Genomic DNA, 27,740 nt, shown 5'->3' on the forward strand with positions numbered 1-27,740 from the left:
GCTCTTGGTCTATCTTGTGACTTGTTCCATGTGTCCATATGAACACGCTCAGGCCTGTACCTAAATTAACAAATAGCCTACATTGCCATTGTGGCATGTGTGACAACATCCAACATTAGTAAGTTGTCTGCAACACTAAGCATTTCACTGTTTTAAGGCAAAATAATTCACTGTACTGACTGCAACATTTCAAGATGATGTTTACAGCCACTGCCATCTCAAGGGAAGGTGGGATGGGCAGTAAATGCTGGGCTTAGAAAGAATTACACCTTTTTGGAAATGTTTAATCTAAAGTTTTTGTCATTGCTATGCATTGAAATTGAAATAGCAGGAGCAAACAGCATACATGCGCAAATATGTACTCATTATTTGTGGCTTGCTGGTGATTTGTTGCCAAGTGCCCAGCCTTTTAAGAATGTAAAAGGTGCTATCTTAATGTAAGTTTTTTTTTCCATATTAAGTTGTATAAACCCTTGTTCACTGGAGTTTTTCCTCTTCACCCCTGGAAAAGGATAACAGCACAATTTCCACCAGAATGATACCTACGTTAAAATACAAAAACGGGTCATGTAAACTTATTTTTTCATGAGTTTATAAGATAAAGGGGTAATTTATTTGAAGCATTTAAAACTAAGGATTAAATAAGAAGGTAGATAATTCAAAAGTATTTCTTCTGAGCAATCCTGAGCAAGGGAGTCAAAATTAGAACTGGGCTATGTAGGAGTAAAATTGGGAAGTACTGTTTCAGAGTTGAAAAATGTGGTGCTGGAAAAACAAAGCAGGCCAGGCAGCATCCAAGGGGCAGGACAATCGACGTTTCAGGCATAAGCCCTTCTTCAGGCTTATGCCCGAAACGTCGATTCTCCTGCTCCTCAGATGCTGCCTGGCCTGCTGTGTTTTTCCAGCACCACATTTTTCAACTCTGGTCTCCAGCATCTGCAGTCCTCACTTTCTCCAAGTACTGTTTCACACAATGTAGTGAAAATTTGATCCACCTTCCCATAAGCGAACTTTGTTAATGGAGAAATTGGAATTTTTAACATTCTGATTTACAAAATTTTGTTAGGCTAAAATTATCACGGGACCTAGACAAAAGGTAGACAAATTGAATTGAGGTACAGATCAACCACAGTCTACTTGATGGCAAAATAAACATGAGAGGCTGAGTATTCTCCTCTGAAACCTTTGTTGCACTTAAAACATAAACAGAAGCACTTGCCTGCATTTCTTTTTGATCTTCAATCTTTTATTAAGCAAAGCATTCAATATTTAATAATCCATTCCACAATTCAAACTTTACAAACAAAAGGGATATGTGCAATCCTTGCTCCTTTCTTGAATTACTTGCGGAGCCTAAACATCCCCGTTGCTTTCTTCATAATAATACATCAGCCAATCCAAGTGACTTTGCCAACCAGTAACCACCCTTGTTTTCTTGTAGTATAAGGTATTGTGATCATGTGAAATTTGGCATTCTTGCATTTGTCTGATGAATTAAAGACGAAAAGCTTTGACAAAATGTATTATCAAGTGACTGTCTGAACATCTTGATAACGCAAGATTGTGTTGCCTTTCATTTTCATTTCTTTGCAAACTGATCTTAGTTTGAAGCACTGTTAAACTTAAAAACAAAGGACATTCTTGTTTGCTGCTCAGTTATGTACATTACTTCACTGAAGACTAGAAATACTGGAAATATTCAGTCTGTTGCACTTGAAATGAGACAAACAGAGTTAATGTTTCAGTCTTTCAAAATGTTCTGATGAAAAGTCACGTAACTGATGTTCTCAGATCTAGCAGTGTTTCCCAGCATTCTTTCTGTTATCATTTCAGATTTTAAGTATCTGCAGTATATTACTTTTGAGTTCACTAAAGACAGTTGCTTAATCTCACATATATTTGCGCTCCTCAACAGCATTTAAGAGAGAGATGTAATTCAATAACAATAAAGAGCATGAAATGCCCTTCTGCAGGGGAATTGTCACAGAATCGCAGAATTATCTTGGTCCTTTTTATAGTTTACAACCCTTCCAAATTTTGTACCATCTGCAAATATTAATGGTGACATTTATTTATGAAATGGTGCAAACTAACAAGATCGTGTTAGTCTCTAGATTGCTCATTTATCATCAACAAGATGATTTAGATTAGATTTTGATTTAAAATTTATTGTCACGTGTTGTTTTATATGAAAAATACAATGAAAAGTGTTATAAGTTGTCCTACCACAGCGCCAATATTAATGACAGAAGTCGTAAAGGAAATTCATAACTGACAATAAAAGTAAATTTAAGGTAAAAGTTCATCAAAGTCTATTAAAGGCTCCTGGTCTCAAAGGAAGTTGATCAGGAGACGGTGCACAAAGCTGGAATGAGGCAATCAGTCTATGGTGAGAACTAAATGCCAGGCTGCTGGCAAAACTGGGCCAAAAGCCTCCAAAGAAAACCGCTGCCAAAACTGCCACTTAAAATGCTGGGCCGACAGATCACTGGACCAGAAGCATCTGCCAAAGTAAATGCTGGCAGACAAGGCTGCCTCCCCTGAAAATGCCACATTGGGCCAAATTACACCGCACTGCCGACAAGACCTCAAAATTGGGACAAACCGCCACACCAGGAGCCCGCTCCACAGGGTCAAGACCACTACACCACGAAAGACCGCCACTCCAGACAGCCGGGAACCACCCATCACTGAAACAGGAGAATTCTTCAGCTGAAGCTGTTAAATGAAGATACAATGAATTTTGATATTAACTATACTAATTAGAAACATTAAAAACAGAGAAAGAAAAATAGTAAAAGCGAGTGGAGTAGATGAGCTGCAGGCTCCTGGGCTGAGGAGCTTGCATGCTGTGCTGTTACCCTATCACCGCCATTTTAAATAGGTTGATTTCTGAAATTCAGCATCATTTTGTCAGAACTTCTATTGGCGTTACAAAATCAGAAATGTTACATAAATTCAACTCATCTAATGTAATTATAAAACTGACTTGTCTCCTTGTGTTTTTGAAAATTCATTCAACATCATTGGATTCTAAATGTTTACAGTAACTTTTCAAAACAATTGGTGTTTGACCTTTGTTTGCAGAGAGCTGTGCATTTGTAGATGATTGGTAGCTTTGCAGTGGATCAGTTCTGGGCCTAATGTCCTGAAGCTTCTGGCATAAATAATCATCGAGAAGGGCTGCGATAATTTCATTGACATTTTAAAATCCCCCGTAAATTGGCATTTACCATTTATTAAGCAGAAACGCTAGAGGTCAACAGTAACCTTGAGTAGTCAGAGACCTAATCAGTTGAATTATTGGGCAATCACATGATACAATAGTATCATAACATTTAGAACACCACAGAAAACTCATAAATCAGATTTGTAACTTGAAAAAAATCTCTTTGACAGTGAAGTCTAGAAATTGTCTAAACAAAAGTATAAACTGAGAGTCCAAAATAAGTTTATTTAATTTGGTTTATTCCATGACAGATGTTAATCGTTACATGTGAACTTTCAAAGTTCACAGATTGTTTTATTGGACAATTCTCTCCATTATTGTGAATGTTCCTACAGTGGTTCAAGAAGGCAGCTTACCACCTTCTCAGGGACTATTAGGGTTAGTAAATAAAAGAGTGGCCTGGCCTGTGATGCCCGCATGTCCTGAATGATTATTTTAAATCCATAGTCAGTAGGATGGTTACATTGCAGAAGGAGTTTGTGTAGTCTGACATGTCTGTGTTCACTGTGTGCAGAAGCAACTCTCATTTACCTGTAAACCTGAGCACTCATCTTTATTCCCTCTTCAGTCATTTATACAAGTCCCTTTTTAAAACCCCAGTTGAATCTGCCTCCACCATACTCTGAGGTGTTTCATTCCAGATCCTAAACACTAGCTGTGTACCTCCAAAGAGTGTGGCTGCTTCTTTTGCCAATCTTAAGTCAGTGTCCTGTAGTTCTCAACCCTTCCCAACAGGAAGAGTTTCTCCCCATCCATTTGTCTAAATCCTTCACAATTTAGAACATCTCTAGAAAACATCACTCGCCTTCCCTTCTCTGTGGAGAACAACCTCAGCTTCTCCAAATCAAACTTCAGAACAGAAGTCTCTCATATCTGGGACCACTCAGGTAAACCATTTCCACACCTTTTCCTGTGCCTTTAGGTGCTTCTTGAAGAACAATGCTCAAAATGAGAAACAGGAAATAGGAGCAGCAGTAGGCCATTTGGCCCTTTGAGGTTTCTCTACTATTCATTATAACATAGCCGATTATCCAACTCAGTACCTTGTTCCAGCTTTTTCTCCATACCTTTGATCCCTTAGCCATAAGAACTATACCTAACTTGTTGAAAACATTCAATGTTTTGCCCACAACCATTTTCTGTGGCAGAGAATTCCATAGACTCTCTAGATGAAGAAAATTCTCATCTCAGTTCTAAATGGCCTACCCTTTAGACTGTGACCCCTGGATCTGGACTCCATAGTCATTGAGAATTAATTTTGAAGTTACTCAGTCTAGTCATGTTAGAATATTTTAGGTTTCTATGAGATCCTCCCCTACTCCTCATTCTTCTGACCACAAGTGAATATGATGCTAACCAAACCAGTCATCCTTCATATGTCAGTCCTGCATCTCTGGGTATTAACCTGGTATACAGCCACATCAGATTTCTTAGTTACATTTTTTAAAGATCAATCAGAGCAATTTGCAGGATTATGGAGATAGGGCAGGATTTGAGGTAAAAGAACAACCATGATTTGATGGAATGGTTAAACAGGCTTCAGAGAACTTGTCATGTTCTCATAATTTGTTTTAGTATTTCTGTTATATTTATCCTATCATCATCTTAATGTATTACAATGAATTATGAGCCCATATATTTTTAAATTCTGACTGTACTGTTTGGATGGTAGATGACCCCTTAAAGGTAAAGTTCTGTCAGGCCGACAGGAAAATCATACTCGTAGATGAATGCGAATGGTCCACCATATTGGTAAAGATCAAACATTTTCCAATGACTAAAACCAATGTTAGAACCCTCTACAAATGCAAATTATGAACCCAATGTACGTTTACATTTTGTTTGTTAACCTGTTTTTCTAATCAGCCTGTTCAGAGATGTTATTATGTCGCTGTGAAGCAGCTGGGACTTGAACCTGGACCTTCTGATCGACGGGTAGGGACAGTACCACTGCACCAAGAGAGCCCTTAATATCTGTTTGTTTTGTTTTTTATTTAATCTATTTCTCTGATCAACTTGTTCAAAGATATTAATATCCATCTCTGAAGTTGGTGGGGTAGACACATTACTACCACACAGCAAGAAGACCCCAATATTTCTTTGATTTTTTTAAATTATTTAACCTATTATTCTAATCAACATGTTCAAAGATGTTATTACACACTTCTGGGGCAAGTGGGACTTGAACCCAGGCCTCCTAATCCAGGAGTAGGGACACTGCCACTGTTCTATAGGAGGGCCCCAATATATGCTGCAAGCCCCATCTGTAATATTTGATGCAGCTGGGGCCAACACTGCCTTATCTCAAACATCAGGCTTTACTTTAGCCCCGTGTTAGTGAAATATAATTATTTTAGGGCAATATTTCATTATTCTGGACCATCAATCCTGACAAAACAAAAATACTGGTTGTTTGGTAGTTTTGTAATTAGTGTATTACAAGCGACAGAGCATTTGTTGTAATGACTAATGTCACATTTTACATAGGGCTCAGTAACTGGAGATAGGCAAATGTTAGCCTTTCCTTTTGCACACATTAAATCCTGAAACAATGATCAAGCACACTGTTCGACGTGTTCTTTTGGACTGTGCTTATTTAGTGTTCACAGGAATTATATTTTTAAAATATATTTCAAGCACACATAGTTAATTGAATAACTTTTTGATTGAGAAGCTATCTGGATACCGCAAGCTGATTTAATTTACAAATAGAAAATCATTACTTCCCTGCGGGTGTGATTTGTTGTTTTACAAATGCTGCTGTATATTTCAAAATGTTAATAGATATTAAACCAAGAAGCCTACAGCTCAATTGTGTGCTTGCTTTTCTGTTTCAAGCCATCTCCATCATCTTAAAACATATAACAGCATTGGAGGGAAACAATCTTTATTGGGTAATATGTGTATCATTCCTGGTTAGGTTTCTTTGTGGCATTTAGCAGAAATGCATTTCAGCAATGGTATACATTTTCTATTAAAAATGTGATTGGGAGAAAGTCACCAACAGATTCTGATTGTGGTGCGGTGATTTCCTGATATGCAAACTTCGGACAACAACAAGCTGGATTTATATGGCATCTCTGGGCTCTTCACAGAAGCATGGTAAAGCAAAATGACACTGAACAGCATAAGGAGATATTAGATCTGATGACCAAAAGCCTAGGCAAAGAAGTAGGTTTCAAGGAGAGTAAACAAGGAAACCAGGTTGAAGAGGTTTGTGGGGAATTCGGATCTTAGGACCTAAATGGAGCATTCTAAAGAGCCTAGGATTAAAGGAATCGAGAGATCTTGAAGGATATTGGGGTGAAGGAGATTATTGAGATAGGGAGGGAGTAAGAGCTGTGGAGAGATTTGAAAGGAAGGATGAGACCTAGGAGCTATTTTGATCAAGTGCAGCAATGATGGGAGAATGCAGATTAAGATGTGAGCAGCACTGTTTCCAATAGTCGAAGTTGACAAAGGGGAAACCAGCCAGGATTAATCAATTGAAATAATCAATTCCAGAAGTAACACAGCTATGAATGAGATCTTCAACGGCAGTTTAAGGCGGAGCAATTAGCCAATGGCACAGAGGTGGCAATAGGAAGTGGTCTTGGTGATGGCATAAATATTGGTCAGCAGTTCATCTAAGGGTCAGATATGATAACAAGGTTGCAACTGGACTGATTTAATCTCATTTTGTTGCCAGACAACAGACTGGAGTTGATATTAAAGGAATTTGGAATTGGGGCTGAAAACCTCGTCTTCAGTCTTCTCAATTGTTAATTAAATGGAATGCCTTCTCATCTGGAATTGCATTTCGGTACACAGTCTGCTAACGGTAGAGGAGTTGAGAGCTGGTGGTGGTGGTGAAACAGGGCTGGATAGACTGACTTCTTAGATGATATGGCTGAGAAACAGCAAGATGAGAAATGGGAAGAAGCCAAGGATAGATTGTTGGAATCACAAGAGGTAATGGTGTAAGAGCAGGAAAAGACATCATTGCAAGTTCCATGGTTATCATGCTTCTTACAGTTAGAATGATGCTTACTTTGTTTTTGCATGTGAAAAATTGAGGAAAGAAAGGACTTGAATTTATATGATATCTTTCATGTTCTCAGGTCTCTACAAAGCACTTTAGAGTCGATGATTTGGAATGTAGTCTTTTATTTTAATGTCAAAAATATGGCAGCCAACTTACATGCAGCATAGTCCCTTGAACTATAATGAAATAACGTCCAGGTAATGTCGGGCGGGGAATAGCTGTTGCCCCAGGACACAAACGAGAAATCACACCCTCTTGCTGGAAATAGTGCCAAGGGATTTTTAAACTGACCTGAGAGAACGTATGGGGTCTTAGTTTAATGTTTCATTTGAAAGATGGCTTCTCTGACTCTGCAGCACTCTCTTAGTCATCCCTGGAGTGCCTACTTAGTGGATGCACTCAGGTCTCTGGAGTAGGGCTCATGACCTTCAACACTGTTTCAGATTGTGGAAGGTGCCTGACAGCTGAAGGTCTATACATGATCCAACCCAGCAGGAACATGTGCCTCAGGTGAAGAGGTCAGAATGTGGCATGGGATGAAAGAAATACCAATTAGCAGCAACTTTCTTGCTAAAAATCAATTTCCTCAAAAAGCGGATAAAGAATGAAATATTTTAAATGAACAAAAAAACGATGAGTCCTCTGGCATATGGGACATCTGGTTGGCATAGACGAGTTGGACTGAAGGGTCTGTTTCTATGCTGTACATCTCAATGACTCTATGATACTGATCAATCTTGAATACAATGTACTTGAGAAAATCTGAACATTACAACCATATGAGAAGCCACAATCTGAAATAATTGAAGATGAATCATAGATGATGATGTGATACAGTGTAGAGTTGTTAATGCAATTGGAACAGAGGATGTTGGGCTGAAAGTGTGGAAGTTAGACAGAAATCTCTGTTAAAGTCACCTGATGGTCTTGATGTTCTTGTCACATCTTGAATTCATTTCTATTTTGCATGTTCTAGTTACCAAAATGCTGTATTTTTACCAATGTCACAGTTTATTTCTCATACTATTTGACCCTCTCTGAAGTAGAATTTTGGCTAAGTTTTGTGCTTAACGACTTCAACCCTCGCTGAACAAAAGATTGACGATAAAAATCTTTAGTTCCATTTTCTTTCGGATGGATTTCAAGGGGTGTTCTCCAATCTATTGGTCTTCGTTTATTATTAACTTGGCTGAAGTGCATGGTCACTTTTGAAAATTGCTTTGCCTAAGTAAAAATCTGTGCAACATAGTTAGTACACAGTTGCAAATAGGGTTTATGCTGAACACCCCAACATGGATTGTCATGGAGTTGAGGAGGGTCCGTTAAGGGATGAAAGTGGCAGCTGGGGCCCGATTCTGGAATTCCCAACCTTATTCCAGGGATTTCCGATTTTCATCAGAGGGGGGGCTCAGGTCAATGACCTGCTGACACTGGCTTGAATTGAGGAAAGTGCCTGAAAGTTGAAAGTCTATAAAGGATCAAACCCTGCAAGAGCATGTGCCTTCAAGCGAAGAGATCAGAATATGGCATGGGTGGCACGGTGGCTCAGTGATTAACCCTGCTGCCTCACAGCACCAGAGACTGGGCTTAATCCCACCCTCTGGCAACTGTGTGGAGGTTACATGTTGTCCCCATGTCTGCATGGGTTTCCTCCCAGCAGTCGAAAGATGTGTAGATTAGGTAGATTGGTCATGCTAAATTGGTCATGATAATGTTCAGGGATGTGTATGTCAGGTGTATTAGCCATGAGGAATGCAGGGCGATAGGGTTTGTGTCTGGGCAGGATGCTCTTCGGAGGGATCGGTATGAACTCAATGGGCTAAAGGGCATGCTTCCACGTTGTAGAGATTTTATGAGCTCACACTCTGCACTCTCAACATGGCTCACTGCATAAGGGAAATCAGCATATCCCAGTCTCCTGCAGTATTCACAGAGTCGAGCCAGCTTTCCCAAGCCCCATGATTCATGGCTCCTTGGAGGCGTCCTGGACCACTACCTACATGAAAAAGCCTTTTGAAAGATCATTTCTAAAGGTCTTACCAACACTCAGCTATGACTTCGACAGAAAGGTCTCTTATAATCTCCGTGCTCATTCACAACCAAGTCGGACTATGACCATATTCACCATTGATTGTGCAATGTCCAGCACCTTTCATAACTCCTCCAATATTGAAGCACTCCGTGTCTACAAGCAACAAGATCTGGACAATACCCAGGCTTGGAATGACAAGAATCAAGTAACATCAACACCTCACAAGTGGCAGACAACGCCCACCTCCAACAAAAGAAATTTAATGACCTTACTATCACTGAGACCCCACTGCCAACATTTTAGGAATTACCATTGACCAGAAACTGAACTGAACCAGTCGTATAAATGCTGTGTCTACAAGAACAGATCAGAGGCTAGGAATCCTGTAGGCAAGTAAATCACCTCCCGACTCCCCAAAGCTTGGCCATGATTTACATGGCACAAGTCAGGAGTGCAGTGAGTTATTTTTTGTTCACTCATGAGACATGGATGTCACTGACTGGTCAGAGTTTATTGCCCTTGAGAAGATGATGGTGCCTCCTTGAAATGCTGCAGTCCATGTGTAGTAGGTTGAACCACAACTCCAGTAGGGAGGGCATTCCAGGAAGTTGACCCAGTGACAGTGAAGGGATGGCTATATATTTTCAAATCAGGATAGTGAGTGGCTTAGAAGGGAGCTTGCAGATATTGGTATTCGCAAGTATTTGCTGCCCTTGTCCTTCTGTTTGGAGGTGGTCCGTTTGCTGTTGTAAGGGTTTTTTGCTGAATTTCTGCAGTGTAGTTTGTCAATGGTACAGGCTGCTGCTATTGAGCATCAGTGTTGGAGGGAGTAGATGCTTGTCGATTTGGTGACAGTCAAGAGGCTGCTTTGTCCTGGATGTTGTCAAGCTTCTTGAGTGTTGTTGGAGCTGCATTCAAACCAAGTAAGTGAGGAGCATTCTATCTCACTCCAGACTTGGGCTTTGTAATTGCTAAACAGGCTTTGGGGAGTCAGGAAATGAGTTACTTGCCACAATAATCCTAGCCTTTGACCTGTTCTTGTAGCCACTGAATTTATATAGTGAGTCCATTTGAGTTTCTGATCAATATTGACAATGGGAGACTTGGCAAAAGTAACACCATTGAACGTCAAGGGACGGTGTTTAGATAGTCTCTTATTGGCGGTGGTCATCACTTGACATTTGTATGGTGTGAATGCTACTTGGCACTATTCAGCCCAAACCTGAATATTGTCCAGATCTTGTTGTATTTGAATATGGACTACCTCAGTATGTGAGGAGGCACGAAAAGCATTGAATATTGTGCAACGATCAGCAAACATCCCCACTTCTGACCTTATGATGGTGCGACGGTCATTGATGAAGCAACTGAATACTCCCCACTGCGTGGATGAATACAGCTCTCAACAACATTCAAGCTGAACACTACGCAGAACAAAACCGACAACTTAATTGGCATCACATCCACACACATTCACTCAGTTCACCACTGATTCTCAGTTACTGTTACTGTTGCAGTAGCAGTGTACTGTCCAATAGATGCAGATATATCAGAGTGCTGGAGTTGGAGGATATTGCAAAGATAGGGAGATTTGGATCCATTAGATCGAGGCTTGAATGTGTTCTGGTAACATAAAATTTGACTTCCTGCACTATGTGGATACAATTTATTATCTCCTCAAAACTCTACTGACCTTGGTGTTGAATTTGGCAAAGTGTTTTGTGAATTGAGTTCTTTTACACGAAAAACCTTCTAAGTGACAGACTTGTTAAGTATGCTGTTTTCTTTCTAACAGATAAAAATTGAGATTTAATTTGACACAATAATGAATGCTTTGAATTCAAATTAATATGTGTAGTTGATTTGCTTTCTGGTGTCTGTTTCTCTCCATTTTAATTCCACTCTTTACTATATGCTTCTGGGTACAGTACTGGATGCTATGACAGCAGCCCTTGAAATTGGCCTTGGGATAAAATGAATGGAATAAGGGAAAAGTGTTTATTCCCTATTCCTGTCTCCTTGTTGGAGTCATTGAAGTTAATATACTGATCTCCCTTGAAGTTTGCTTAATGCAACAAGATATAGAATGATATAATAAAACAAAGAATGTGGATGCTGGAAATCTTGAAAAAAAGAAATTGTTGGAGAAACTTAGCAGATCGGGCAATATCAATGGCGAGAAAACAGAGTTAACATTTCCAGTCCAGTGACCCTTCTTCAGAACTCCAAAATGTACAGTGAGTTGTTCATGTTGGAACTGCAGGTTTATGTGCCATTCTACTGAAGAGTTTCCAAGTTACTCATGGTCTATCTCAGTAACATTCTGTAGCCCTACAACTCTCAAAGGTATCTGCACTCCTCCAATTCTCCGCTGCATATTTTCCAAAATAACTTAATTTATCCACTCTTAGTTTCGATGTTCAATTTTTCACCTGAAAGTAAAGCTGAAATCAATGGATCTCCAACAGTTTTTTTTTTCTGTAAGAAATGGTTAAACCATTATTCTAGTTTCACACCTTGGAAGCAAGTTGAAAATCTACCTCTGTGCTATTATCTTTCATGAGGAAGCCACTAAGTATCTCCTGTTATCAAGCGAAAAGGACTCCAAAGAAATCCAGACATTCTGTGTTCAGTGTCACATGCGCATTGATTTTTGTTTTCCTTGGTGCACTGTTGAATTTCCTCATCTTCTTTCCTGATGAAGGGCTCCTGCCTGAAACATCGATTTTCCTGCTTCTCGGATGCTGCCTGATCTGCTGTGCTTTTCCAGCACCACTCTAATCTCCAGCATCTGCAGTCCTCACTGTCGCCTATCTTCTCCCAATGTGCTGTTGGATAAAACAACATGAACATTTGTTCTCAACGTGGCATTTCTCTTGTAACTGAGGTTCAAGAAACTGAATTCCTGAAGAGTGATTATTTCTGCAATACTAATTAATTGATGACTTACTAACCAGCAACTTACTAATCTAACTACTTTGTGTTTGCAGTCAGTAGAACAGTAATCCACTTCTGCAAATAGGAATGGGCTATGACAGCCACTTGAATCTGCAGAGCTAACCATTGAGATCATGGCTATTTTTCTGCCTGATATTTTTAAGGTTTATCTATTGTAACCGAGGTGTGGTTGTGCCAAATAAAAGCCAGTTATCTTTTGACATGAAAGTAAGCTTTACAATTTGTTAAGAAAAAGGATTGTAACTATGTAGAAACAACTGGCTCCCTTTCCCAGTGAGATTTGATTGCATGCTTTCAACTTGCACCATTGACGCTCTAGTGCTTGAAAATAGCACATTTACATCCATAGGCTGTGCAAACATAGTCTGCCAGCTATAAAAGTGATCAGTTTAACTGAATCAGATGGATTGCCAACCATTCCACGACACCCCTAAATCTTTGCTGTAAGTCTTCCCCAGACTACAATCTATCTTGAAAGCTCCCTTCCTCCAAGACTTCAATCTCCCTTCACCCTGTTGATCGACAGGCTGGCAAATATTGGGTGGGTGTGAGAGCTGTAAAATTAGGTGTCACAGCAATGCTGTTGTACCCATTGCTAACTGACCTCTGATAAGATTTTACCAGTGGCAGGGATGACATTGAGCAGCCCACTGACTGCCTTTGGGCCAATTGAGGCCTTTTAGTGTCCTATTCCTGGCCAATTGAGGACCTCCTCCTGCTGCCACTAGGACTTGGCCAGTCGTGAGAGGTATCCACATTTGCAGGCTGCAGTGAATGGATCTTTCCTACTCGGGCACCCTGTGCCAAATGCAGCCTGCCTTACCAAGCCAGACAGAAGACCCAGAAACTTACCTTCTAATCAGATTTCTTTGATGATTATTGTTTGGAAGTGTTGTTCCAGCAATGGCCACCAGTTCTGGAGTGACCCAGACAACCCGAAGTGGATTCGCACTTGACCTTTCAACTGGGGGCTTGACCACTGCCTCTGCATAAAATTCCATGCTTTCAGTTATCTAATGCCATGCTGTGCAATTGTCTCTCTAAACTCTTCTGGTGCTCCATCGCAACGTCTGCTACTTTAACACCTTCCTTTTAAATCCATTACTTCCACCAAGCTATTTGTCTCACTTCCTTAAATATCTTTTCCTCTGAGATAGAAAACCAAGAGTAGGAATAAATGGGTCATCCTTCCATTGACAGATTGTGACTACCTGGGTACTGCATGGATTAGTACTTGGGCCCTAGTTATTGACAATATAAGATCAATGATTTACAGTTGGGGACCCACTATCATATTTCCAAATTTGATATAATGCTGAAAGAGAACATGTTACAAGGAACCTGTAAAGTGGTTTCTGGAGAATTCGGACTCAGTGAATGAACGGGCAAGAACTTGGCAGATGGAATACAATGTCAGAAAAGGTGATGGCATCCACTTTGGGTTGGAGATGCAAATGTGTGGATTATTTCTTAAATGATAAGAGGTTGGAAAGTGTAGGTGTCCAAAGAAACCAAGCTGTCCTTGTCAATAAGTCACTGAAGGCTAACATGCAGGGCCAGCAAAACCATCGAAAAGCCAATGGAATGTTAATCTTTAGTGCAAAAGGGATAGTAAAGTCTTACTTCACATTTGTAGGGGCTTGGTTAGATTGCACCTGGTATACTATGTGCAGGTTTGATCTCCTTATGGCAAAGATAATATTGCCACAGAGGGAGTATGAGGAAAGTTCACCAGACTTGTTCCCAGGGTGACAGATTGTTCTCTGAAGAGAGATTGACAAACCAGGTGTTTATTCTTTAGAATTTCAAAGAGTAGAAAGTGATGTCATTTATACTTGTAAAATAAATTGGAGTGATTGTGGAGTCCATACCAGAGGAAACTTTATAAAAATGACAGGGATGCCACTTATTTATGAGATGAGAAGAAATTATTTTACTCAGCGTTGTGAACCTCTGGCATTCTCTACCACAGAGAACTGTCTAAGCTCAGTCTTTGAGTATATTTAAATTTGACATTAAAGATTTCTGATTACCAGTGACATACAGTGCCATGGGAATTGGGTGAGTAAAAGGCATTGAAGTTATCGTATTGGTTGGGGGGTAGGTTTGATGTGCTGAAAGGCCAGCTCCTTATGTTCCTGTGTTTTGTGGGTCGGAATGAAAATTGAAAGTGATGTTGTCCTGCTTCTAGTTGTCCTCGTTGGTAACAGTTGCCAGTTTGGACGGTGATATCAAAGAAGCCCTGGAGGTTCCTGCAGTATATCTTGGGAGGTGGTGTACACTGCTGCTGTTGTGCTTCAGTGGTGAAGGGAGTAAATGTTGAAGGTTGTGGATGTGGTACCAGTCAAGTCAACTGCTTTGTCCTGAATTGTATCAAGCTTCTCGAATTTTTTTGGAGCTGCACACATTCCATCACATTCCTCACTTGTTCTCTATAGACAATGGACAGTCTCTGGGGAGTCAGAAAGTATGTATTTTGCCCCAGAATTTCCAGTCTCTGACCCGCCACAGTATTTATAATTTAGTTTCTGGTCAACGGAAGCTCCTGACATATCTGTGGGGGATTCAGCAATGATAATACCATTGAATGTCAAGGGATGGTTATTAGATTCTCTCGGAGATGATTGATGCTAGTAATGTTACATTGGTTTATTAATGTCATTTAGAGAAGGAAATCTGCCTTCCTTACCTGGTCTGGCCTGCATATGACTCCAGACAACACCAGTTGGTGAGAAAAGTAACAATGACTAGTTTCGTTTGGGAATATGGTCGACGTGGACTAGTTAGACCTGTTTCTAGGCTGTATGACTCAATGATTTTAGGTAAAGCTTTTTTGTGCAACAATTGCTTATAAACTGGAATGCTCTGCCTGAGAGTGCGGTGGAGGTAAATTCACGCAAGGTTTTTAAAAAGGAATTGGATATATAAGTGAAGAGAGATTTTGGAAGGCAATAAGGAGAGTGGAATGATGTGAGTTGCTCTTGCAAAGAGCTGACATGGAATTGATGGACTGAATAGCTTCTGCACTGTGACCATCGTATAATTCTAGGAAGACTCCACATAGATTTCAATGAAATTGCTTTATCATTTGCAAATTTATTTTTAAAAATCTTTTTCCCAATCAATGGAGTAAATTGAGGTTGTTTAAGAATAGTCTTTCAGAATATACCAGAAAGTCCGAAGAATTATTTTGGAGCTAACAGACATTCATTTGCTTTGGTTTCACAGTAGTGTGCATTGTTAATAGTGCTTACCAGTTTTACTTACGTTATCGTTGTGACTCATCTCTTCAGCTTCCTGGGCCCCAAGCCCGACCTCTGAAACCTCTCCATCTTTCTACCTTGCATTAACCCTCTAAGATAGATATTACAACATACCATTTTGGCTAAGTTTTTGGTCACCTGTCTTAATACCTCTTAATATGATGAAGGTCAAGTTTTTGTCTGATAATCACTCCTGTAAAGAGCCTTGGAAAGCTTCACTATATCAAAGGCATGAGTTGAATGCAAATTATTGTATAGTAGGTTTCTGATATATTATTGCAATTAAAGTTATCAAGATGTTTAAACCAAGAAATTTGCATTTGCAAGTTTAATTTTAGAGTTTTGAGATGCGCTAAATGTTAACTTGCCAAGCCAGTACAATCTATATAGATGTTGCTATGACAGTTTTGCACTGAAGCAACCTGTTTCGATCATTGTGTTGATTTTTAAAGCCAGCTCTTGTATAGGCACTAATAAGTTTAGGTTTTCTTGGCCAGTAGTCAAGGACCAACAGGCATACAAGAATTGAATCTAAGTCTAATTATTTTAGCTTCTTCACTGTTTAGTTTTTCATTGCTCATGACAAACAAACTAGGACTAAATGTGTCAGTCAGGGTTTTAATGGGTTTGCTTGAGGCCACTTTTCCAGCAATGCTATTTTCCTTTTGTAAAGGTGTAGTTAAACTGAAGGAAACAGCTCACTGCTGGAGTAAAATAAAACTGAACCAAGTTGCTTCTTTTTCTTAGTTGTTGTAGTATTGGGCAGTCATTTCTGTGTAAACAACTACCCAAATTTTAAACTGAGATTAACTTTTCATTCCTGTTCCCAGATTACAAGAGTTTTACCTCTTGGCAATTCAGTTGATGTCTAGAGAAGGTGTGATGGTAGCTGTTGCAGTTACAGGACTATAAAATCAGCTCAGTTTAAAGTGAGAAAAATAGACTTGAGTTTTCATAGCACCTTTCATGAGCTGAGGATGACCCAAAGCACTTTGCATCCAGTGAAAAGATTTTGAAGTGTAGAACCTGTGATGATAGGTGCCTTTAAGAGGGATTTGTCTTATCCTGGTTCTCTTCAAAAGGGGTATTATCAATCTGGTACTGAGGTGTCAGCTCCATGGAAAACAAACAGCTTTGGGGTTTATTTTGCACTAGCAAAAGAAGCATGAGTGGGTGGAGTCAGGCTCACACAGAGCCAGGGTTTTAGGTTTTGTTTTCATGTGTTTAACCTGGGGTTTTGGAGTTGAAACTTCTCTCTCTTTTCTCCTCTTTCTCTCTCTCTCTCTCTCTCTCTGTCTCTCTCCCCGGAACAATTCATGAGCAGTATTGAAATAATATATTATTTTGGTCAGTATTTCAGTAGTATTTCAACTGTGGTGTAAGAATAAAGTTTTCTTTTAAAGCTTAGTAGTTTGACCAATTGAATCAAGTCTGAATGCAGTGCCTTACACTTGCCCCGAAATAAGCTAAAAGTTAGTATTTAGGCTACTCCTTGAGATATTTTGAGGGGGTTTGGTCTGGTCCATAACAAACCTATCATAATGCAGGGAACCCTACAGTCTGTTCTGTGCACAGCAAGTTGCCATAAACAGTCATGTTATAATGACCAGATAATCAGTTCTGCACTATCACTGATTAAACCGTGTGCATTTTTTGATGCGTGAAATAATTGAAGTTGAGATGCTTGTCGTGTGCAGAAGTGGAGCTGTCTCTGCAGGAACATTTATCTGTAGTTTTTACAATATTATCTCTGCTGCAAGCCTACATGATGTCTTTGGCTCTGATATGAAATTTTCACATGAAATTGGATAAAATGCATGTTTGCATAGATCTTCTGACGCATTATATATGAAAATATACTTGAGTAAATCTAAATCATAAATATGTTTATTGTGGTTTTGAGTTGAGACAACATCATTTTCATATTAATATGTCAATGGAGTTTATGAAAAATTTTCTGAAATAGTGGACATGCATTTTATGACCTATCCTGTTGTTATAAAGTGGAAAATGTAGATTAAAAAATCTGTTTCTCAGGTGCATGCACATTTATTATAATTGAATTTTTGAGCGATTTTGTTTCCTGTAAGCATACTGAGTACAATTCACAGCAGTGATTACTTTTCCTGCAAATGTTTAGTTGGTCACGTAAGATTCATTATTGAGTCCCTTAAGATATTAGTAACTATTATCCTGATTAGTAAAATGAAAGGTAATTTGTATAGAGCAAATAGTATAGAACAAATCAGCTCATGTGGAGAAAGTTGTCTTCTTGTACTTTATTCTTATTTATCAATTAGGATACAATTGGTAAAGATCTTGATAAGTTGGTAATTTGACACATGGGATATTACTCTCTGCCAGAGTTACCTATTTAAGTAACTCTACCCAAACCCATTGAGAACAATATATCAGCCATACTCATGTAAATTAGGCTTTGCATTAGATGGACAAAAGAGCTGAATTTAAGATTTAGGGTGAGAGTGACTGTTATTGACATGTAGGTAGCATTTGATTACATGTTGTATCAAGGAGCCCGAGCAAGGCTGGAGTTGTTGGAACTCAGGGGATCATTCCTGACACAAAGGAAGATGGTTCTGGCTCTTGGAGGTCAGTCAACTCGGCTCCAGGACACCTCTGCATGAATTTTTTAACATAGTGTCCGACTTGCAACCATCTTCAGCTGCCACATCAATGATCTTTCTTCCATCATAAGAATAGAAGTACAGTGTTTGTACAATGACTATATTCATATGCAATAAAGCTTAGTCAACATTCAAGTTTCGACTAGCAGTTTCCTACTGACATTTACATCACACAAGTGCCAGGCACTGGCCATTTACTTCAAGACAGAAGCTAACATCACTCATTGTAATTCAATGACATTATCATCAGCAAATTCCAATGCAATCAACATCTTTGACCATAAACTGAACTAACCATATAACTGCCATGGCTACAGGAGCAGGTCAATGGCTGGGAACTCTCCATTGAGTAACTCACCTCTTGACTCCCCAGAGCCTGACCACGCCATCTACAAACCGCAGGTCAGGAAACTCTCCACTTGCCTGGATGAGTGCAGCTCCAACAACTCTTGAGAAGCTTAACATACTCTGGAACAATGCAGCCACAGATTAATCATTAACCACCTTAAACATTTACTCCCTTCACTAATGCATAATGACAGCAGTGTATCTATCAGATTTTTTTTAATTTCAAAAATATACTTTATTCATAAAATAATTTGATGGTCTGTACAGTTGGTCATGCGATACATACATAAACATTTACATACAGAGATCAGAATTTATCATTTGTATATACAGGTCTGTACGTTTATCAATCATATGTCCATAAATTTAGCTGAGGCGTCAACAGAGCCCAAATGACTGCGTGGGCCCCCTGTTCTTCTTTAGGCAGGCAGATGTTACACGGTCGTCTTTCCCCACCGCGCCTTGGCGGCAGCTGCCCCAAGCTTCAGCGCATCCCTCATCACGTAGTCCTGGACCTTGGAATTTGCCAGTCTGCAACACTCAGTCGGGGTCAACTCCTTCAGCTGGAAGATCAACAGGTTTCGGACCGCCCAGAGAGCGTCCTTCACCGAGTTGATGATCCTCCAGGCACAGTTGATGTTCGTCTCGGTGTGCGTCCCGGGACACAGACCATAGAGCACGGGGTCCCACGTCACGGCGCTGCTCAGGACGAACCTCAAAAAATACCACTGCATTCCTCTCCAGACTTCTTCTGCGTAGTCACATTCCAGAAGGAGGTGTGTGACAGTCTCGTCCCCCCTGCAGCCACTTCAAGGGCAGCCTGCGATGCGGCTGAGAGTCCGGGCGTGCATAAAGGATCTCACTGGCAGAGCCCTTCTCACCACCAGCCAAGCCATGTCTTGGTGCTTGTTGGAAAGTTCTGGCAATGAGGCATTCTGCCAAGTGACTTTGACAGTCTGCTCAGGGAACTGCTCGATAGGATCTGCCCCCTCCTTTTCCCGAAGAGTCTCAAGGACACTATGTTCTGACCACTTCCTGATGGACTTGTGGTCAAAGGTGTTTTTCTTCATAAACTTCTCCATGAAGGACAGGTGATACGGAACTGTCCAACTACTCTGAGTGTTCCGCGGCAGCGAGGCCAGGCCCAACCTTCGCAACACCGGGGACAGGTAGGACCTCAGTACATAGTGACACTTGGTGTTTGCGTACCGAGGATCCACGCACAGCTTGATGCAGCCACACACAAAGGTGGCCATCAGGGTGAGGGTGGCATTGGGTGTATTTTTTCCCCCGTTGCCCAGATCTTTATACATCGAGTCCCTTCGGACCCGGTCCATCTTTGACCTCCATATAAATCGGAAGATGGCCCGGGTGACTGCAGCGGCACAGGTTCTGGGAATAGGCCAGACCTGTGCCACGCATAACAACAATGACAGTGCCTCACACCTGATGACCAGGTTTTTTCCCGCGATGGAGAGTGACCGTAGCTTCCATCTGTCCAGTTTATGCCTCACTTTGCTGATACACTCCTCCCAATACTTGGCGCACGCCCCAGCCCCCCCGAACCAAATACCAACTATCAGATGCACTACAGTAATTCACAAAGATCCTTGGAAAGTACCTTCCAAACCCAGGCTATCTACCACCAGCAGGTACAAGGAAACACCTCCACCTACAAGTGTCTCAAAAAGCCACATGTCATCCTGACGTAGAGTCAGACAGCACAGAAATAAGTCCTAGGTTTTCTAAACTGAACTATGTTTGCCCATATCCCTCTAAATCTTTCCTGTTCATGTACCTGCCTAAATGTCATTTAAATGTTGTAATTGTACCCACCTCCAAAACCTCGTTTGGCCGCTCATTATCTATGCCCCTTATGATTTTAATAAACCTCTATGAGGTCACCCCTCAGCCTCATACGCTCCAGGGTAAAACGTCTCTGCCTTTCCAGTCTCTGCTTATAACGCACACTTTCCAATCTTTGTAACGTCCTTTCAATATTTTTAGCACCCATTCCAGTTTAATAGCAACCTTCTGAAAGCAAATCGACCAGAATTGTATGCAGTATTCCAAATATGGCATTACCAATGTCTTGTACAAGTCCAAACTCCAAATGCTGCCTTCACCACCCTGTCTACCTGTGAAAGTATTTTCAAAGAACTATGCAGCTGTGCCCCTAGGTCCCTTTGTTCAGGAACACACCCCAGGGCCCTGTCATTCACTGTAATTCCTACTGGTTGGTCTTATCAAAATGCAACACCTCGCATTTATCTGCATTAAATTCGATCTGCCATTGGAGTCTGAGGGGTGACATTATAGAGGTTTATAAAGTCATGATGGACTTGGATAGGGTGAACAACCAAAGCCCTTTTTCTAGGGTGGATGTGTCCAAAACCATAGGGTAGAGGTTTAAGGTGAGAGGTGAAAGATTTAAAATGACTTGAGGGGTAACATTTTTTCACAAAGAGGGTGGTGCGTGTCTAGAATAAGCTGGTAGAGATTGGTACAATTACAACATTTAATAGGCATCTGGATGGGTACATGAATAGGAAGGGTTTGGAAGGATATGGCCCAAATGCTGGCAAATGGGACTAGGTCAGATTTAAATGTCTGGTCAGCATGGACGTGTTGGACTGAACGGTCTGTATGACTCTATAAATTGTCAGCATAATGTGAAGTAAATTACTCTGCTAACACTTAAGTAGATTGTAAAAGCAATTTTAGGATGAAAGTTTATAATATTACTTTTAAATACATTCCTAGATGCATTTAATGACAAGCTGGACAAACAAATGAGGGAGAAGGGAGTAGATATTTGTGATATATAGTTAAAAGGCATGCAAGGGGGCATTGGATGAATATTTGGATAGAAATAGTGCACAACGTTACAGTATTGGGAAGAAACAGGAGATCAGCACTAGGAGCTGGTGTAAGCACAATGTGCTGAATGACCCCGTCTGTGCTGTAAAAGTTTTGTGATATGGAAGATAGCTATAACAGTTATGGTAGATAGTAACAAGAGATCTTGATAGGGTGATAGAATCATTCAGCACAGGAACAGACCCTTCAGTCCAACCAGTCCATGTTGAACCTAATTCCAAACTAAACTAGTCCCACCTGCCTGCTCCTGGCCCAGATCCCTTCAAACCTTTCCGACTCATGTACTTACCTAAGTACCTTTTAAATGTTGTAAATGTACCTCATCCACCGCTTCCTCAGCAAGTCCATTCCACATGTGAGCCACCTTCTGTGTAAAAAGATTGTGCCTCATGTCTTTTTGAAATCTCTCACCTTCAAGATATGCCCCCTAGTCTTGAACTTCTCAGGAATGAAGAAAGATGTGAAGGCTCAAATAAAGCATAAACTTCAGTATATACTGGTTGGGATGAATGGCCTGTTTCTAGCTAGATATCCTGTAACTAGGAAGTGAGAACACACAAACAAAACGAGATGGAAACTGAAACTGGATCTGTGGATATGGCCAGTATTGCAGGTTTTGTCACCCAAAATGCAGTGACAAGCACCACCACTCAAAGTGATAGGTGTGATGCTGTACAATCGTTGCAGCACAAAATTCAGCACATCAGGTCTATATACTGCACTGCCAAGCAATCCAACCAGTCCCTTTGGCCCACTATTACGGTAGTGCTGCAAATTTCTTTTGCCCAAGTAGCTCTTCAATGTCCCTGTGAAATCAAGCAATGTCTCTTAATCCAACTCTCTTACAGATAGTGAGTTCCGTTTCATTAACACTCAATAAAATGTTCGTCCTCGCATCCTCCTCACTGACCATAAAAAGAACCACCACCACATCTCCTTGCCCGAAATCTTCTGTCTCTGTCCCTAATTTGTATTTTGGCTTTTGCCGTTTCAACATCAGTATATGTTTTTGTAAAAGGATTGAGATTAAAAACATTATTTTCATAGAAAATTGGAAGTGGGGGTGAAATCTTAGTAATAACTGACTGCAGATAATTGTAAAGAAAAATGTGGGCATTGAGCAGAAGGAGTGAGGGGGTTTACGAGTTACCAATGCAGATGAAGGGCTTTTGCCCGAAACGTCGATTTTCCTGCTCCTTGGAAGCTGCCTGACCTGCTGTGCTTTTCCAGCACCACTGTAATCTAGATTCTGATCTCCAGCATTTGCAATCCTCACTTTCGCCACTGTATATGTGACTACAGCAGCCAACTTAAAGATGAGGGATTTGCACCAAATTTGCAGTGAAGTTACACTAGAGACCAGGAAAAGTCCGTGCGAATTCACCACCAAAATTATAAACTAAATCTAAGTCATGCATGTATGTCATTACCAAAATGGTTGGAACCAGTGTAATTCCAGAACAATTTTGTGTCTTTAGATTTCACAGACAAGCTGGTTAAACTTCTACTATTAAATGGCCAGGTTTAGCCTGATAAAACTCAGGATGACAGCAGAGTTGTTTTTAATATTAACAAGCAAATGGGAGAAGTTAAGTAATTCAAATGAAGCGCAATTGGTGTAGATCTTTAAATTATTGTTGCAAAACTGGTTTTCTGTAAGAGTTGGGTTTGGTCTGATAAATCAAGGTGTCATTTATAATGTAGAAGAAATGTACCCCTGTGTCTGTACTAAATAAATGTTCAGTTAATCTCTGATATTTCAGTGTAATGTAAATTTATAGATGAGAGGTTATTAAATAGTCATTTGAGAAGTACTGACACTTTTTAATCAATGCAAGTGAGTTAAAGTTGAGTTCTTTTAATTAGAACCCTTGTGATGCATGGCAAAGTAACATGGAAAACTGCTTCAAAGGGAAATGTAGGAGGAGTGCTTCAAATCCTTTGATATTCTGACTACTGCAAATTTCAGAACAGATAATACATCATATGGTGCCTTCAGTAGTGCACATCTAGTATTAGTTTAGCAATTCCAGTGGCATTTTAACCTTTCATAGTTAATTAAATGTGAAAGGAGTAGGGAGGAGAGAGGAATTGATTTTAAGTAACACTATAGAATTCGGTGTTAAGAAATAGCAATAACAAAAGTATATTGGCCAAAAACAAATAATGTACTGAATTTTAATATACTGAGGAATTGACATATTATTTTGACACTGAATTTTTAAAAAGTGCTGCAGTAAGGTTTTCTTCTGTGTGTCCAAGATGCAATCGGGTAATTTAAGCAGATTCCTTGTGGATGCACAAAACATCCCAATGATTCAACAATGATTTGGCAATTCCAATTAAGGAGATCATCAAGTATAAAAGGTAGACTATTTCCAACACAGTCATTAGTCATCTTAAGGAGCACAGAAATAACCAAATGTAACACAATTGGACAGAAGTTAAGTTGCAAAATACCTTTCACACTTTCCTAATACTTATATATTGGAACATGGAAGCATACTCAGTTTAATGTTAAACCGCAAATCAACAATGTTAATTTGTTCATCTTTCTGTTTCATCACTGCTTATCACTATAATGTGTAAATGAAATGGTTGGTGATACTTCACAAAGTTTAGTTGATTAATAAAGCAGCAGTAAATGTGTAAATCACCAGATAACAATTGCAACTTCTAGATGTAAAATTTCCAAAACTCATTAGGCTATGCCTGTGGAGGGAGTAGGTTCTGTTTGACTGCAGCAACTTAAGACCTCACGTAAGTGGCATCAAAATGTGTACTGTATTGTCAAATGAGGCTAGGCATGAATTGTTTTGCTTCATCAGGCAGTCACTTTCTTTCCAAAGAGTGGAGATAAAAAGAAAAACATGCAAATGCTGGAAATGCACAGCAGGTTGTTAGTAGCTGAAATTTTTTTGCAAAGTTAACCATTTAGGATAAGACTTTTCCAAACTTGCTGTTTTCCTGGTTTTAATATTGATTACAATTTGAGTTCTGTCACATCTTTACTTCGGGTTCACATTGGTCATCCTTGTACTTGTGACAGGGGCAAGATATTTGCAAGTTGAGGACATAGGTTTTATAGTTAATTTTACTCTGAGATTGGTAGATCTTTGTGAACTAAACTGTAGATGCAGCATCAGTTACCATATGCAAAGAGTTCCATATGTCTACCTCCCTTATATGTATCATTTAATAGAAACCTGTTAAATAGTACATCGCAGTCAGAACACACTGAATTTTGTTATGCTTTGTGATAAATAGATATCTAGCTGCACAGTTGAAATAGCTTAATTTAGGTGGGTGACTTTTAACTTGCTGTGGCTTTGCTATGTGGTGGTAAGAACTAAGCCATCCAATGACAGCGTGCAAATATCAACTTTGTCTGATAGTTTGATGTAAAACGAGTTTCCAAATTTCAGATGATAGACCTACTTTTAATATGGCCCTAAGCCAGATGCTTATCTTAAGCCAGATTTGATGGTGTGCTTTCAGCACTATTCAGCGTGTTCAGCATTACAGCTGAACCTGATTTGGGAACAGATGTTAGTGAAGAGAAGGTATTATTCCAGCTCATTGGTGAAGTCATCAAAACATTTCAGTAGTGAATGAACGGGATTACGTAAATCCAGCTGTCTTTAAATCAACAAACGTGTCAAATTTTGAGCCAGTTGTGGGCAACAAAGCTGAAGACTTCAAAAGCTCCCATGTCCAGGCAGCAAATAGTTTTAGCGTGTACATATTACACATGGAGCACGTGCTGTTCGTAGCACATTATTCTGTTTACTGTCTTGTCTTATTTCACATAACACTCAAATAATGCTCATTATACACAGTTCATTGAGAGGACAAGCATTTGGAAGAACGTACATCACCATTAGGGCATCTGAGGAAGTTTTATTTGCAAAAAGAGACTTTGTAGAGCAGGGTACCAACAAGATTGAAACAATAAAATGGCAATCCTTCTAACCATTGGATTTTAAAAGTTTTAAGATCTAGGAAGAAGGAAAGAATCTCATAACTGAGACTGGGGAATGCAATAATGCTCTACGGCCATTACTCCATAAATCATAACATCAGATAAAAACACTTTTTTCAGTATCAAGATGATAAATTAAATGCCTTTGCTCTATCAGGTTATAAACAAAAAGATCTAGGAAATGAGTTTTGATTATAGGTTTACAATTAAAAAAAAACTGTTCAATAAAGTAATATAGAAAAGTATGTGCTTTTCCCTATGTAGATACCCAGCCACTCCAAAACCCTTGAATAAAAGGGACAAAAAAGATCTCAGACATTAGCTTGTTGGGGAAAAAAAATATTTTGACTGATGAGTTGTTCATGAAGATAAAAGGTTAAAGTGTAAAATGTTTCAAGAGTGTGTTGTTTCTGATGCTCTGGCACAGATGGCCAAGTTACTAATTACCCAGTTGTCTTTGAAGTCCTGCAGAAACAACTTCCTCGGGGAATGTAATCTTGAAATGTTTTCTTTTCACTTCTTCAAAAGAAGAAATATGTTTCACTCTGAACTGGTGTAGAAGTTTTTTCTGGAGACATCAACTGGTCAGCTTGTTCTTAGCAGGCTTCCCTCCAACTGAACCAGATAAAACAAGCACCTCTGCAAGGCAGTCACTGTTCAATACAGGTTGAACAGAGTCTGCAGCAAAGCAAGCAGTAATCACAAAGTATGTAATTTCTAGGAAGTACTGTTTCATAAAAAATAACTCCCCAGTGAAATTTCAATGACTTCTTCTGAAGAAACAATTCCAGGTCAGTCCACAAAACTTGAAATAAACCTCCCTTTCCAAAATTCTTTAAAGCATTAGTCCACCAATCAATTATAAAGTGTCTTCAAATGAGTCTAAGGAAGTTGATGAGTTTCAGAAGACCAGTGAAAACCATAGTTAAATTGAGATGATGGGTAGAACTTCAGCTTTTATTGATGAAGGAAGGTGAGTGGTGCGGGGTGAGTATTCAGGTCCTTGGGCTGAAGGTTACATTTGTATCAAGAACTAAGTATTGCAGTCAGGTAAAAGAAAATGAAGGACTCTGTTTTCACATCCTGGCAATGGCCTAGTGGTACTATTGCTGGGCTGTTATTCCAGAGACCAGGTAATGTTCTGGGGACCTGGGTTTGAATCCTGTCATGGGAGACGGTGAAATTTGACTTCAATATAAATCTGGAATTAAGAGTCTAATGATCTAACGAGTCCTTTGTCAATAGTTAAAGAAAACCATCTGGTTCATTAATGTCTGTTAGTAAAGGAAACAGCTGTGCTGATCTGGCCTATATGTGACTCCAGACTTTTCACTACTTCTGGGTAATTAGGGGTGGACAATAAATGTTGGCCGAACTGGTGATGCACTCATCCTGTGAGTGAATAAAAAAACAAGAGATTGGACACGCTTGAAGTACAATTTAAGTCCTCAAGGTCCCCATCTTTGGGGAAAGTTTAAGATTTTCGAAGTGTTGGTGGACTGGGAGAGAACTGAAGAATTGCTCCCCATGCATTTGCGACCCTTGCAACTCCCTTTAGAGCTTCTTCACGGGTCAGGGAGATCACGCCACAGTATTTAATGTCTATTTGCCAATCCTGAACTGGTACATGTCCACATCTGTTGTCGTACCAAAGTATTGGTTCCAGCAGTGAATGTTATCAGGCTCTCTGGTAATCTGAACCAAACTGACTGCATTTACCTCCAATTGGCCCAGTTATCCTTTGTCTTAAGCATTTATCCTCCTGGCATTTTGTGGAACTATTTACTTTCTTTGCCAAGGCAGAGGCTGGTGTCAATGTGGCTGCCAGACAAAGAGTACCCACCTCCTAAAGGTGTAGGTGCCACTAATTGGCTGCATCTTCTGACCAATTAGGATATTTGCATTCAAAGTTTTCATTGCAGAAGCAGGAATCTGAATTCAGCCAGAGGTTGGTCCTTACCTCCTCTTTGTAAACTAAGTTTCAAGTCAATTCTGAGAGTCAACTTTGGCAGGGGAGAAAATGTAGAGATTCCATTTCAGAGTAGGTTAGATGGCAAGTTAAAGTTTTTTTTTGATAAAAGAAGAATGACATACAAAGTTTAATGTTTAAGCCACCACAGATGAAAGTTCTGATATCTGATGATTAGATGTGAGAGATCTGAAGTATTCGAGTGATCAAACACATTTTGATCTCAAAGTAGCTGCTGGCCCCTGTAGCTAGTGTTACGGATGATGGACTACATTTAGATTTGATGGTTTGGAATATTTGCAGTTGGTGCATTCGTTTATTAGCTTTGATCTGTGTTAAAAATAATTTTCAAAGTTTTTGTATCTGCTCCCTGTTAACTTCTCTTGTGCCTCATGCCTGAGTTGTTTAGA

General features: G+C 39.8%; 1 protein-coding gene across 4 annotated transcripts in view; it reads left to right on the forward strand.

Annotated features, from left to right (window-relative positions):
- The window catches only part of ctdp1 (CTD (carboxy-terminal domain, RNA polymerase II, polypeptide A) phosphatase, subunit 1), a 313,359-nt gene that overhangs the window by 263,645 nt on the left and 21,974 nt on the right, over positions 1–27,740 (forward strand). The gene's annotated exons all lie outside the window — the stretch shown is intronic.

This window comes from Chiloscyllium plagiosum, unplaced genomic scaffold, assembly GCF_037043375.1.
Source record: "Chiloscyllium plagiosum isolate Xiang-an unplaced genomic scaffold, Cpla_swu_hap1 HiC_scaffold_4, whole genome shotgun sequence".
Lineage (NCBI taxonomy): Eukaryota > Metazoa > Chordata > Chondrichthyes > Orectolobiformes > Hemiscylliidae > Chiloscyllium > Chiloscyllium plagiosum.